Below are 12,232 nucleotides of genomic sequence, written 5' to 3'. Positions count from 1 at the left end.
AGTCCCAATTCCCAATCGCTCCCCTCCTCCCTCCAGGCCTCCTGAATAAACACTCCATAAACACAGTATTTGCTCCTATGTAGTTTATGCATGTGTCCTCTAGGTGTCTTCAGTGACCAGCTTTCGAGGAGATTTTCATGCACATGGGCCAGCTGGCAACGGAAGAGCTCAGCTTGCAAGAATAAGTTCTCAATGAAGTACTGTATTCTGGATTCCACATCTGTCTCTTGTGCAATAAATACTTCTAGACATTTAAAAAACGTTTCAAGTTCATCTTTTCTAACTAATAAAAAAACCCGTTTTGCATTCATCTTAGGTAAATACTGGCCTCATAATTCTACAATGTGACTACTCAGGAAATATTCTCCCAATGTAAGTGGTTTAAATTAAGTTGTTAAAAAAAAAAAAAAACCAGCCTTCAGGGAATTCCCTGGTGGTCCAGTGGTTAGGACTCTGTGCTTCCACTGCAGGGGGCCCAGGTTCGATCCCTGGTTGGGGAACTAAGATCTCACAAGCCACGCTGTGTGGCCAAAACAAAAAACCCCTCAGTGGCTAAAGCAAGCACATTTCTTGGGGAAGGGGGTCAGGAGATAAAATGTATAATTATTGTCTGTTTTCCTTTGCTATTACAGGTTTGCACTTAGGGAAAATTCTAAAAATATATTGAGTGGGAAGATGGTGTTCCTGAAACCCAAGGAAAGAGTTTGAAGAGGGGGCTGTGATCTGGGATTTGACACTGATAAATGTGGGTGGGGTCAATGTACCTTGGGCTGGGGAGTTTTTGTTGTAAGCCAGAAGATCTGTTGACTCTGTTTCCAAGGCTCCATGCCACCTAGTATAAGATACTGAGGGCCAAGCAGAGGTTTGCAACATCTAAAAATGTCACTTTCAAGTAAGTGTTCTTCAAATATTTTTCCAAAAATTTTTACATTCAAATAAGTAAGCTGGAAAATTAATTTGCAATGATAATGAGAAGACAACTATACAGTATTCCATGGAAACGCTTCCTCTTATTCCTTTGTCCTTAGAGCTACAGATTATCAAAACCTTTCTCTTTCTAAGCTTTTTATTTGGAAATAGTTTCAAACTTACAAAAAGTTGCAAAAGTTAAGAGAGTTACAAGGAACACTCCTAGACCTTTCATCCAGATTCACCTACATAACGTTTATGCCATTTGCTTCGTCACATGTGCTCAATATCTGTCTCTGTCTCTGTTTCTATCTCTCAGTCTCTCTCTGTCTCCTTGACTTTTTCTTGAAATGTTTAAAGGTAACTTACAAATATCATGGCCCTTTACACCTAAATTCTTCAGTGTGTATTTCATAAGAATGACTAAAATATGGCCATTTATGTTTTAAATTCACATATCCATATTCAAATTTTATCTGTAATCTAGTAATGTCATTTTATAGTATTTTTTCCTTTCCTGTGGATCTAGTCTAGGGTTAGGTTTTACACTTAGTTGTCAAGTCTCCTTAACCTCAATTAATCAGGAACAAATCCCACAACATTTCTTTGTCCCTTATGATACCGATAATTTTTTTATAATATACTTGACCCCCTTTAAAAAATGAATACAACATTCCTCATTTTGTGTTCATCTGATGTTTCCTTTTGATTAGACTGAGGTTGTACATTCTCAACTGGATTACTGCACAGGTGGTGTGTCCTCTCTGGACATCACTTCTGAAAGCACACGATGTCCATCTGTCTCTTGTTGGTGATACTAATTTTGGTACCTTGGTCAAGGCGTTGCCTGGTTTTCCCATTATATAATTACTTTTTTGGGGTTTTTTTGGCTGCGTCGCACAGCTTGTGGCATCTTAGGTCCCTGACCAGGGATCAAACCTAGGCCCTCAGCAGTGAAAGCGTGGAGTCCTAACCACTGGACCGCCAGGGAATTCCCTACGATAACTTTTCTTCTCCCTCTTGCAACTGATAGGACTATGCAAATGTCCCTATCTCATCAAAATTTCCTCCAAGACTTAACATTCATTGACAATTCTTTCTTAGCTTGATTTTAACCATGATAGTTGCACAATGATAATTGTCTAACTCCAGCACCACGTCTAAATCTATTTGGTCTTCTGCATTCTACTGTAAGCAAGAGACTTCACTTTTCATATCTATCTATCTATCTATCATCAGCTATCTATCTATCATTATAATCACCACTATCATCTCTATGTGTTTTTGAAATGGGTACATTAATTCCTATTTATTCACTGGTTTAAAATTCTTGATTGAGGGACTTCCCTGGTGGCACAGTGGTTAAGAATCTGCCTGCCAATGCAGGGGACACAGGTGTGATCCTTGGCCCGGGAAGATCCCACCTGCCGCAGAGCAACTAAGCCCATGCACCACAACTACTGAGCCTGCGCTCTAGAGCCCGTGAGCCACAACTACTGAGCCTGCACGCCACAACTACTGAAGCCAGTGTGCCCCAGAGCCCGTGTGATGCAAATACTGAGCCCACGTGCCACAACTACTGAGGCCTGTGCGCTCTAGGGCCCATGTACCACAGCTACTGAGCCCGTGTGCTGCAACTACTGAAGCCTGCACGCCTAGAGCCCATGCTCTGCAACAAGAGAAGCCACCACAATGAGAAGCCCGTGTACCACAAGGAAGACTAGCCCCCGCTTTCCGCAACTAGAGAAAGTCCGCGTGCAACAAAGAAGACCCAACGCAGACAAAAAATAAATAAATAAAATAAATAAATAAAAATAAAAATTGAATTCATGATTGATGCTGGGACACTGATGCTCAAATTGTCCCAGATTTGGCCAGGAGCAGCCCATTCAAGCTGGTCCTTGTGCCCTTGTAACATGCGCTTATCATTGTTTTGAGCATCTTCTTACTGTCTTGCACAGCAATATATCCCAGACTTTTTTGCACCTATCCTGTCCTGTCCCTGGAATCAGACATTACTCTGAGAACCCCCGGTTCCTCTTGGTGGGGAATGGTATCAGAGAACAAGATTTAGGTATGCTTATTGCTACCTGGGGGATCTTTGCCTCTTGGCTCTTTAGTGTATAGAGCTAAGAAATACAGACATGTACATATGCATGTACACACACAGCTACATGTATATATTTATAATATACATACACACACAGATATGCATACATACATACATATTTTAGAAAACAGAGTTCATACCAATACCTCCAATTCGATTATAGTTCCAGAGGATTTTTTCTGGCCTTCTCCCGTTTTATATTTGTATGTCCCTTCTTCCACAGTGAGAACCGTGGCTCTCAGCAATATCAACCCATTTACTCATTTTCAAAGCACTTTTTTTTTCAACCTTTCATATATGCCTCCAAATACAGAAAACAGTTTGACTACAACTGTGAAAAATGGAAAACTCTGAAAAATTTTTTCTTTCAACATTAAGGACTTTGTAAATCTGTAGCACTAGTTCTTATATGATCTCATAAAAATTGGAAGTGGGTTGAGTGGGACAAGCACTTTGAGTTAGATATAAGGACAAGCAGGGACTTCCCTGGTGGCGCAGTTGTTAAGAATCCGCCTGCCAATGCAGGGGACATGGGTTCAAGCCCTGGTCCAGGAAGATCCCACATGCCACAGAGCAACTAAGCCCGTGTGCCGCAACTACTGAGCCTGTGCTCTAGAGCCCGTGAGCCACAACTTCTGAGCCCGTGTGCCACAACTACTGAAGTCTGCGTGCCTAGAGCCTGTGCTCCGCAACAAGAGAAGTCACCACAGTAAGAAGCCCGTGCACTGCAGCGAAGAGTAGCCCCCGCTCACCGCAACTAGAGAAAGCCCGTGTGCAGCAACAAAGACCCAACGCAGCCAAAAAATAAAAAAATAAAAATAAAAATAAAGACAAGCAGCCAGCTGCCTTGCACTGTAGGATTTTAAACACCATGCCCTGTGTGACTCAGGGTCCTTCAATGTGTTTTCTGTTATGATGTGGGACAAGAAGAAGACAAGAGGAGACTGAAACAAGGAAGCCAGGAACCTGTGGTGAAAGAGAACTGGTACTTGAAGGTAGTTCCAAGAATGGACCCAACTGGGTGTGGTCTCTGCAAATCAGTTTTAGAACTGTTCTTAGATAAGGATGCACCTCAGTTGAAGTTGGATTTTTTGGTATCAGGTCATAGAAGAATTTCTTGAAAGAAAAGGCTATTTCATTACTGAAGGTGAATAATAGTAGTTTTACCTCCCTGAACTTTTAAAATGAAAATAGATTGCTTTTAGTTTAGAATAGTTTGGGGAAAACCTCTCTGAAGGTTGATAGCTGATAGAAGTATCCCCCATATCCTTTCAGCCCTTAAAATTCTGTCATCCTATGAATGAAGAGATAACGGTATCAACTACTGAGTTAGTTTTGCAATTTTCTTATTAAAGTGCAGACATTCCCTTCACAAAGAATTACTGCCAGACTTCCATCTATAACTACTCAAGTCTTTTGACCTTTCTGTTCTTACATGCCTTCTGATTCCCTAGCTACTCTCTGTGCTGCAGTGAGACATCAGGGAGGGGTCGCTGCAACTCTGATTCTACCAGTTCTAGACTCAGTACAAGGTAGGTTCTAGAAGTACTCTTCTTTTGATGCTCACTCCCTTTCTGTGCACCCACCTCCTTTTCTTCTGAATTCAAGTCTTTCCTGTTTTTCTAATGCCTTTTCTTCCTCTCACTCCCCAGGTACCAACTTGCTTCTACCATGACTAATGAACAGGGTTCCCCAGTGTGGTATTCATTCCTTCTTAAATTTCACAGGACTTGCCTTGATACTAAAGATCTGCATCCCAGATTCCACAGAAAGAATACTTTCTTTCAGCTTCTTCAGGACTGGGCTCCTTTTGCCTTCAAGAGACACACAAAGTACTTGGTGAGTTCGCGACAATGCATGAGAACTAAAGACCACCCCACCAAGCTCTACCAAGTGCCTTGTAGAAACAGTTTTCATTCATTCATTCATTCACTCATTCTTTCATCCATCCATCCATCCATTATTTATTGAGCACATACTATATGCAAGGCAGAAGATGGACAATAAGTAGTAAACAAGTAAATGAATTAAAAATAAGGTAATAGAAGTCTATGATAAATATTATGAAGGAAATAAATAGGGTGATAATATAAAGTATAACTGGGGTAAAGATTTCATTTCTTAGTCTTTATAGAAGGAAAAAAAAAAAAAGGTGAAGGTGGGGATCATAGACCAGAAAGGAGGGCCTCCATCATCTGACCCTGCTGTATCAGTTATTTTGTACCATTCTTTCAATGCATTCTTCTAATCAGACATGTCTCATTTTCCTAAGAAAGCCCGTTTTACCTCTCTCCCTGTGCCACTGCACTTCTTGATCTCTTGTCCTTGCTTCTTACCCATGTTGTCATTCTAGATCCTATTCCTCCATTTGTTTGCTCATTCATTAGCAAAGTCCTCCATGACTGGTCCAGTTCTTTCTTCCTTCACTTAATTCTATAGCACTTAAAAGTTTATCACACAATTTAAATTATATATTGTCTTCATGTATTTAATATCTCATCTACTTTATTTTTGTCCCTCTGACCTATTGTTAGGTCTTAAAGTCAGGGACAGTATCTCATATTTGCTTTTACGCTCAGCAATCGTTGGGCATAGAATGAGTGTTAATACTTATATATAAGTGTTATGCTTATCGGTTAATACTGATTGGTTGAGGAGACTAGTGGGCTGTTGCAGGCTTGTGGAAGAGCTATTTTACAGCCAGCAGGGCTTTGTTGTATGCTTCAAATTATGCCATGTAGGTGGGTGCCCTTCTTCCTACACGTAAGGCTGGCACTATGCTGACTTACCCAGCCTACCCTTTTTTTGGAAGAAAAAGCCTTCTTCCAAAATGCAGCACCTGCCAGTGACTTCTTCACTCACTTCCTGACAGGTTGTAGACCAAAACTCCAGACAAACCACAATTTGTTTTATTTAATTGTATCGCCAGTCTTCACTGTTCCTTCTTTCCTCCTCCCTCTATGAGATAATTCAGATCTCTAGAGCATAGCTGGCATACATAAAAATGCAGCTATTACTTCTCATGAAGTTGGGAGAGGAGGAGAGAATTGCTTACTACTTTGTTTTACTGTGGAAAGAAGTGACATTGGGCTTCCCTGGTGGTGCAGTGGTTGAGAGTCTGCCTGCCGGTGCAGGGGACACGGGTTCGAGCCCTGGTCTGGGACGATCCCACATGCCGCGGAGCAACTAGGCCCGTGAGCCACAATTACTGAGCCTGCGCGTCTGGAGCCTGTGCTCCGCAACGGGAGAGGCCGCGATGGTGGGAGGCCCGCGCACCGCAATGAAGAGTGGCCCCCACTTGCTGCAACTGGGGTAAGCCCTCGCACGGAAACGAAGACCCAACACAGCCATAAATTAATTAATTAATTAATTAATTAATGAAAAAAATTAAAAAAAAAAAAAGAAGTGACATTATCTGAAATAGGAGCCTATACAAGCAAAGCTATACTTTCCCATAGATCATAACACTTGGGTAATATAGATATAGATATCATTGACTAAATCAGACATCAACTATTTGAAAGACAGAATTTTAAGTGGCATGGGCTGATGAACCATTTGTCAAACCTGAGTACATTCTTTATTCAGTGGAAGTATTATTTGCATTATATTTTAAGGGTAAGTTGGAAAGCAATACCTATATAAAAATTGTATTGTATCAGCTTTTCGTAATTGTTCACTCATTCACTGACATAGCCTTCCATGATTGCTCCAATTCCTTATTCCTTCCCTTAATTCTCTAGCATTTGAAATTTATCACTGTTTTAATTTATATATTGTCATATTTTGTTTGATATAAATTGTCTTAAATTTGATATAGTCTTAATTTATTTGATATTGCCTCATAGAATCCATTTATTTGTGGGATTTTATATAGTTTCATTCTTTGTCCAAATGAGAATACTTTGGTTCTGTGTTTCTGAACACAGCTGTGTTAGACAATAATGCAAAGCTTAGGGGAACACATGTCCTGCTCAACTGAGGCCCTGCTCAGTTAAATTTCCTTATAATCAATATTTAGTCACTGCACATTGATTCTGTACTTGTTGTTGGACAATTGATGTTTCATCTCATTTTACAGAAAACAAAACAAGGTAAAGGTAAGTGATTAACTGCCAGGGTAGTAAGAGGGAAAAGTTACAGATTTCCTGTAGTTACTATTGAAAACATTCTGAAATAGTGCCTGCTGTATTAGAGGTTTGTTTGCTTCCTTCTTAAAAAAAGAGCCTGGTTATGAATGGACCCAAAAGTGGAAGAGGCTCCTGCAAAACCAGTGTTTCCAGCATGGAATTTGTGAGTGGGCAGGAAATGCTTAATTGCTATTTACCTGCCGAATGCTGCCTTTGACACACATGATGAGCCAGCGTCATTTGACTGGCACCTCCTCAGGAGGCAGGATTCTTCAGCCCACACTCTGCTCAGCGCTGACTTCTTCTCTGTGCATGCTTTGTGTGCGTTTTTTGCTCAGACTGTGCATTTTGAGGGAAGCACCAACCCAAGACAGGCGCCTCAGTTTGGTCATTGTAGGGAGACTGGCAGAGCCTCCCACACAGCAAAGTGCTCAAAGGGATGCAGGGATGCCGATTCCTTTGAAGAAGCATTTCTTAAACAAAAGGGATTCCCCTATGTGCTGGTGTGCCTGACAATTCTTTCTTTCCCACCATATCAGGCAAAACTCACCGAAGGATGGCTGTTTATTTGTACTTATTAGGCCATATGTTGCTAAATAAATAAATAAGCCAGCCAGCAAGCCAGCAAGCCAGTCAGTCTTGGATGTTCAGGGTCTGGCTTCAACTCATTTAGAAGTTCAAGTTGCAAAGATGCCAATTGCAGATTTATCAACAGACTAAATGTGTTTTAGAAATAAAATAGACCAGCACCCAATATGATAGCTCTGGCTAGGGTATGGATTATTATTAATTAATTCAGATATACCACAGGTCAAGTTTTATTCTCTGAAACATGACAGAACTGCATAATCAAAGCAAGAAATAGCAGGTAGGATGCACGGCACCTGCTTTCTACAAACTGAGTATCTTCTGTAACCCTCAGTAGAACTGTACCTCTGACGAACCACACTGCTGATGTCTTCCTACTAAGAATGGACCTGAACCACCAGATCAGTATCAAAATAAATTCATTCTCATGGCGGCTTCCCGGGAAGGGGATAGCCCCCGGCCAGGCCAGACCTCTGGGGCCTCCGTGATCTGGATGAGACTACTCTGCCCTCACAACAATCCTGCAGCCCGACCTGTAACCCCAAGTCCAGGTGGGAACTAAATCAGCTGTCACAGGGGTGTGATGCCCGGGAAAAGCTGTGGTTCTCGCGGCGCCGCTCGGCGTGCTGGCCCACGTTCTGCTGGCTCCCCTCTCCACACAGAGCCTCCGCTGGGCAGACTGAAACAATAAGAGGCCCAACCCACATCCCACAGCAGCTCCCACCCGCTGCGCAAGGTGCTGGGTGAGAGTCCCCAAGGGCCTGGGCGGAAGTTCTGGCTGCCCCGGCAGGCCCAAACGTGAGCTCGGGAGAAGGTATACCAACCCCAGGGGGCTCTCCATCCATTGTCTAAACTGGTTCAGCTCTGCAACTCCTTATCTTACTTCTCTACTTGTTCCCACCACCCCCTCCTTTGGGCCACACCTTCTTCACCTTGACATCCAACTCACCTGCAAATTCAAAATTTCCTTGCTGACATAGCTCCCATCACAATAGCTTCAGGCTCCCAAGCAGTCTAACAAATTGGTGGTGTGTTTTTTTCCATTCTCAGAAAATTCTATTTCCTGCTGAGTCCCTTGCTTTTTTTTTTTTCTCCTGATGGACTCTTCTGGCCCCTAGGTGCTTTTTTTACAAGTGATTGTAGATATCCAATGGGCCAGTGCACTGGCGGCCCTGTTGTTCACTTATTAGTTTTTAAAAACATCTACCTACTTTTGAAACATAAAGACCTCCTTTAGCCTTATCCTAAGCAATGCTATCCATGAAATCACAGGTTTTATGTTTTCTAACATAATTTTTAGTATGTAAGTGCCAAAATAAAAAATAAATAAAATTATAAAAATGAAATAAAAAGTGCTAATTCATGAAGGTTCTGTAGGACACCTTCACCTCCCTTCCCACATCCCACCCTGAGGGCCCAGGTTATTGGAGGTGTCTTCCACACCCTGGACCAGCCTGGTATCAGATAAAAGGAAATCAATGTTCTATTCTCACAGTTCTGTTCCTCCTCCTCCATTCTGGGCCAGATTGCTGATTTAGGTCCACGAAAAGGATCATTTGTGGAATTGTTATTGGTGGACCAGAGGAAGGGAGATGGAGCCAAAACACCCTGGTGTTATGTGACAATCCACTAGCTCAGGAAGGAGGCATTATGCCCAAGGGTAGTGAGCAAACTGCAACTCCTTCTGCAGGAGTTAAGAGCCAGAATGGACGGTGAATTCCCCTGGGTCAAACCACAGGCAGAAGGATGGGGAGAACTGTGAGAAGAGCACGATGGCACCTTTACCTAAATACAGTACAGCATAGAGGCAGTGAGTGATCCTAACATGCGGCAGTTTTTGGAGTTCTGATCAGGGCAAGCCATTTCTGTATTTCAGTCTGTGCTGAACACCTCAGTACGTGGGAGGTTGGATCAATCTTCCTGTCTCTGCATTTTTTACACCACCTTTCACCAGAGAACCCAGCTGCTCTGACTGCACCCAGTTGGATGGCTTGCCCCCTCCCAAAAACCTGGCAGGGGCCCAGGCTAAACATGCCAGCAATGTTTGAGCAAGAGAGGCTCCACCCCTGCCCAGGTTCTGCCCCTCTTCTCCTCCCCTCATCAGCTAAAAGCATCTGGGCCCCTTATGGGACCGATTAAACAACTGGGTCAGCTCCTGATAATGAGATCATGGGCTCCAATAAGAAAAGGAGACTGATGGGCTTCCCTGGTGGCGCAGTGGTTGAGAATCTGCCTGCCAATGCAGGGGACACGGGTTCGAGCCCTGGTCCGGGAAGATCCCACATGCCGCGGAGCAGCTAGGCCCGTGAGCCACAATTACAAAGCCTGCGCGTCTGGAGCCTGTGCTCCGCAACAAGAGAGGCCGCGATAGTGAGAGGCCCGCGCACCGCGATGAAGAGTGGCCCCCGCTTGCCACAACTGGAGAAAGCCCTCGCAGAGAAACGAAGACCCAACACAGCCATAAATAAAATAAATAAATAAATTAAAAAAAAAAAAAGAAAAGAAAAGGAGACTGAGATTAGCTCTTAAACACTATTCATAGCCCTGTCTGGTGGCCTCTGCATTTTCATTGATTGCTGACTGATGCTGGAAGGAAAACTTTGAGCAGGGACGACATGCCTGCCTGGGCCAGTGGTGTGGGGAAACACAGATGAGGTGTGTTCCTTTCATCATACTGTCCAAAGGCTGGCAGGAAGGAGGCACAGCTGGCCACCTGGCACTACAGGCACTAACCCTGCTTGGAGTGTTCCCTCCATGGCTCAGGGTACAATCTGGCATCATGTTCTCAGCTTCATTCATGATTTTTGCCGTATGAGTACACAGGCTGTGCTGCTGTATACTTGCCTTATCCTAAGCAATGATATACATGAACTCACAGGTTTGATGTTTTCTAACATACTTTTAAATATGTAACTGCTAAAGCAAAAAATAAAATACAGTATAAAAATGAAATTAAAAGTGCTAATTAATTAAGCACCTAAAATTATTTGGAGTACCACATTTTAGGAAAACTGGAGTTGGGTATGTTGGTCTTGGAGGATAGGATAGATTATCTTGTGTCAATGTGAGCAGGTTGACATTGAGTTGATTCCAGATTGTTCTAACATGAGACTCAAGATTCCATTCTTCATGAGAAGGAGAAGGTGGAGGAGGAGGAGGCGGAGGCGGAGGAGGCGGAGGGGGAGGGGGAGGGGGAGGGGGAGGGGGAGGGGAGGGGGAGGGGAGGAGGGGGAGGGGGAGGAGGGGGTGGGGGAGGGGAGAAGAAGAAGAAAAAGGAAAAGGAGGAGGAGGGGAAGGAGAAGAGGAAGGAGAAGAAGACGAAGGAGAAGAAAAGAAGATGGAGGAGGGGGAGGGGGGAAGAAAGTAGGGGGAGGAGAAAGAAAAGGACAAGTAGAAGTTTGGTAATTAGGAGGCTAGGTATTGTAGAATATGGTTTTCAGTTGATGAGGCTAAGGTAAGAAGAAATTTTGATTATCAGAGAGACTAATACTTTGGGCTTGTAGCACTAACCCTGACCAACTATATTTCAAGTGTTCAGCAATGTAGTAGGCAGACCAGGCTAGACAATCTGGAAGTAACATGAATCTCCAAAGTCCCAGTAGCTTAATACACACTAGTTTACTTCTCCCTCACAAAACACCTGCTGTAGGTGAAGTGGGCCCTCTGAGGCATCTTCCTTCCAAGGGTGACTCAGAGATCTTATCTTGTGAATTCATGACCTCAGCACATGGTTGCCAGAGTGGCTACAGTGGAGGAAGAGCACATGGAGAGTCTCACAGGGGCATCTCACTGCCCGAGCCCCAAAGTGACCTGCGTGGGTCACACGGCCCTGCTTGGCAGCAAGAGGGGCTGTGATGTGTTTCCTCTGGGAGTACAGGAAAATGAGGAGAATGGCATGAGTGCTAGAAATCTCTACTGTAAGTAAGAACAATACAACTTTGGACCGACAGTCTTTCTTGGCACTCAACAGTTATGTGTCTCTTCATATATAACACCTATATAAGGAGGCCCACTTTGTGGCTTTGCTGTGAAGTTAGGCGAGATATCACATATAAAGTGCCCAGAATTTTGTCATCAGTAAAGGCCACTAGGGTCCTTGGGAAAAATAAGATGGAATCTAGGTGTTAAGATAAAGGCTAGCCTCTTCTTTTGTGCTTAGTCTAGTTTCACTTGCCTTTAGGGGCACGTGTGCAGAGGCCTTGCACCTTCCATGTTGGATTAGAGTTCCCGGCACAGAACCGCTGTGCCCGACACTTCAGCTTGGTGGACCGTTTGCAGAGATGCTGCACCGGCTCTGCAATCTGGAGCAGAGAATGTCTTACTCTCAAGGCATTCAAGTAAGGAGATGGGAGAAGAAAGTCTCAAATCCACCTCCCTGAAGGCGAAGAGCTCAGGATATTTATGGGATAAAGCTGAGGCATGGGGAACATGGGGAAAGGTGACTGGAGATACCAAAAGGACAAGGTAAACGTCATTAGGATGGAGTTTTTTGCCC

At 43.5% G+C, this 12,232-nt stretch overlaps 1 non-coding gene across 1 annotated transcript; it reads left to right on the top strand.

Annotated features, from left to right (window-relative positions):
- The first annotated feature begins 427 nt into the window (after window positions 1-427).
- Window positions 428-500, top strand: TRNAG-UCC (transfer RNA glycine (anticodon UCC)). The gene has a single exon. It is a non-coding gene; the product is annotated as a tRNA-Gly (tRNA).
- Window positions 501-12,232: the final 11,732 nt, after the last annotated feature.

The sequence above is a fragment of the Balaenoptera acutorostrata genome, chromosome 16 (genome assembly GCF_949987535.1).
Source record: "Balaenoptera acutorostrata chromosome 16, mBalAcu1.1, whole genome shotgun sequence".
In the NCBI taxonomy this organism is placed as follows: domain Eukaryota; kingdom Metazoa; phylum Chordata; class Mammalia; order Artiodactyla; family Balaenopteridae; genus Balaenoptera; species Balaenoptera acutorostrata.
Note: the sequence above shows the minus strand (reverse complement) of the source record. Positions and strands in the feature narration are given on the sequence as shown.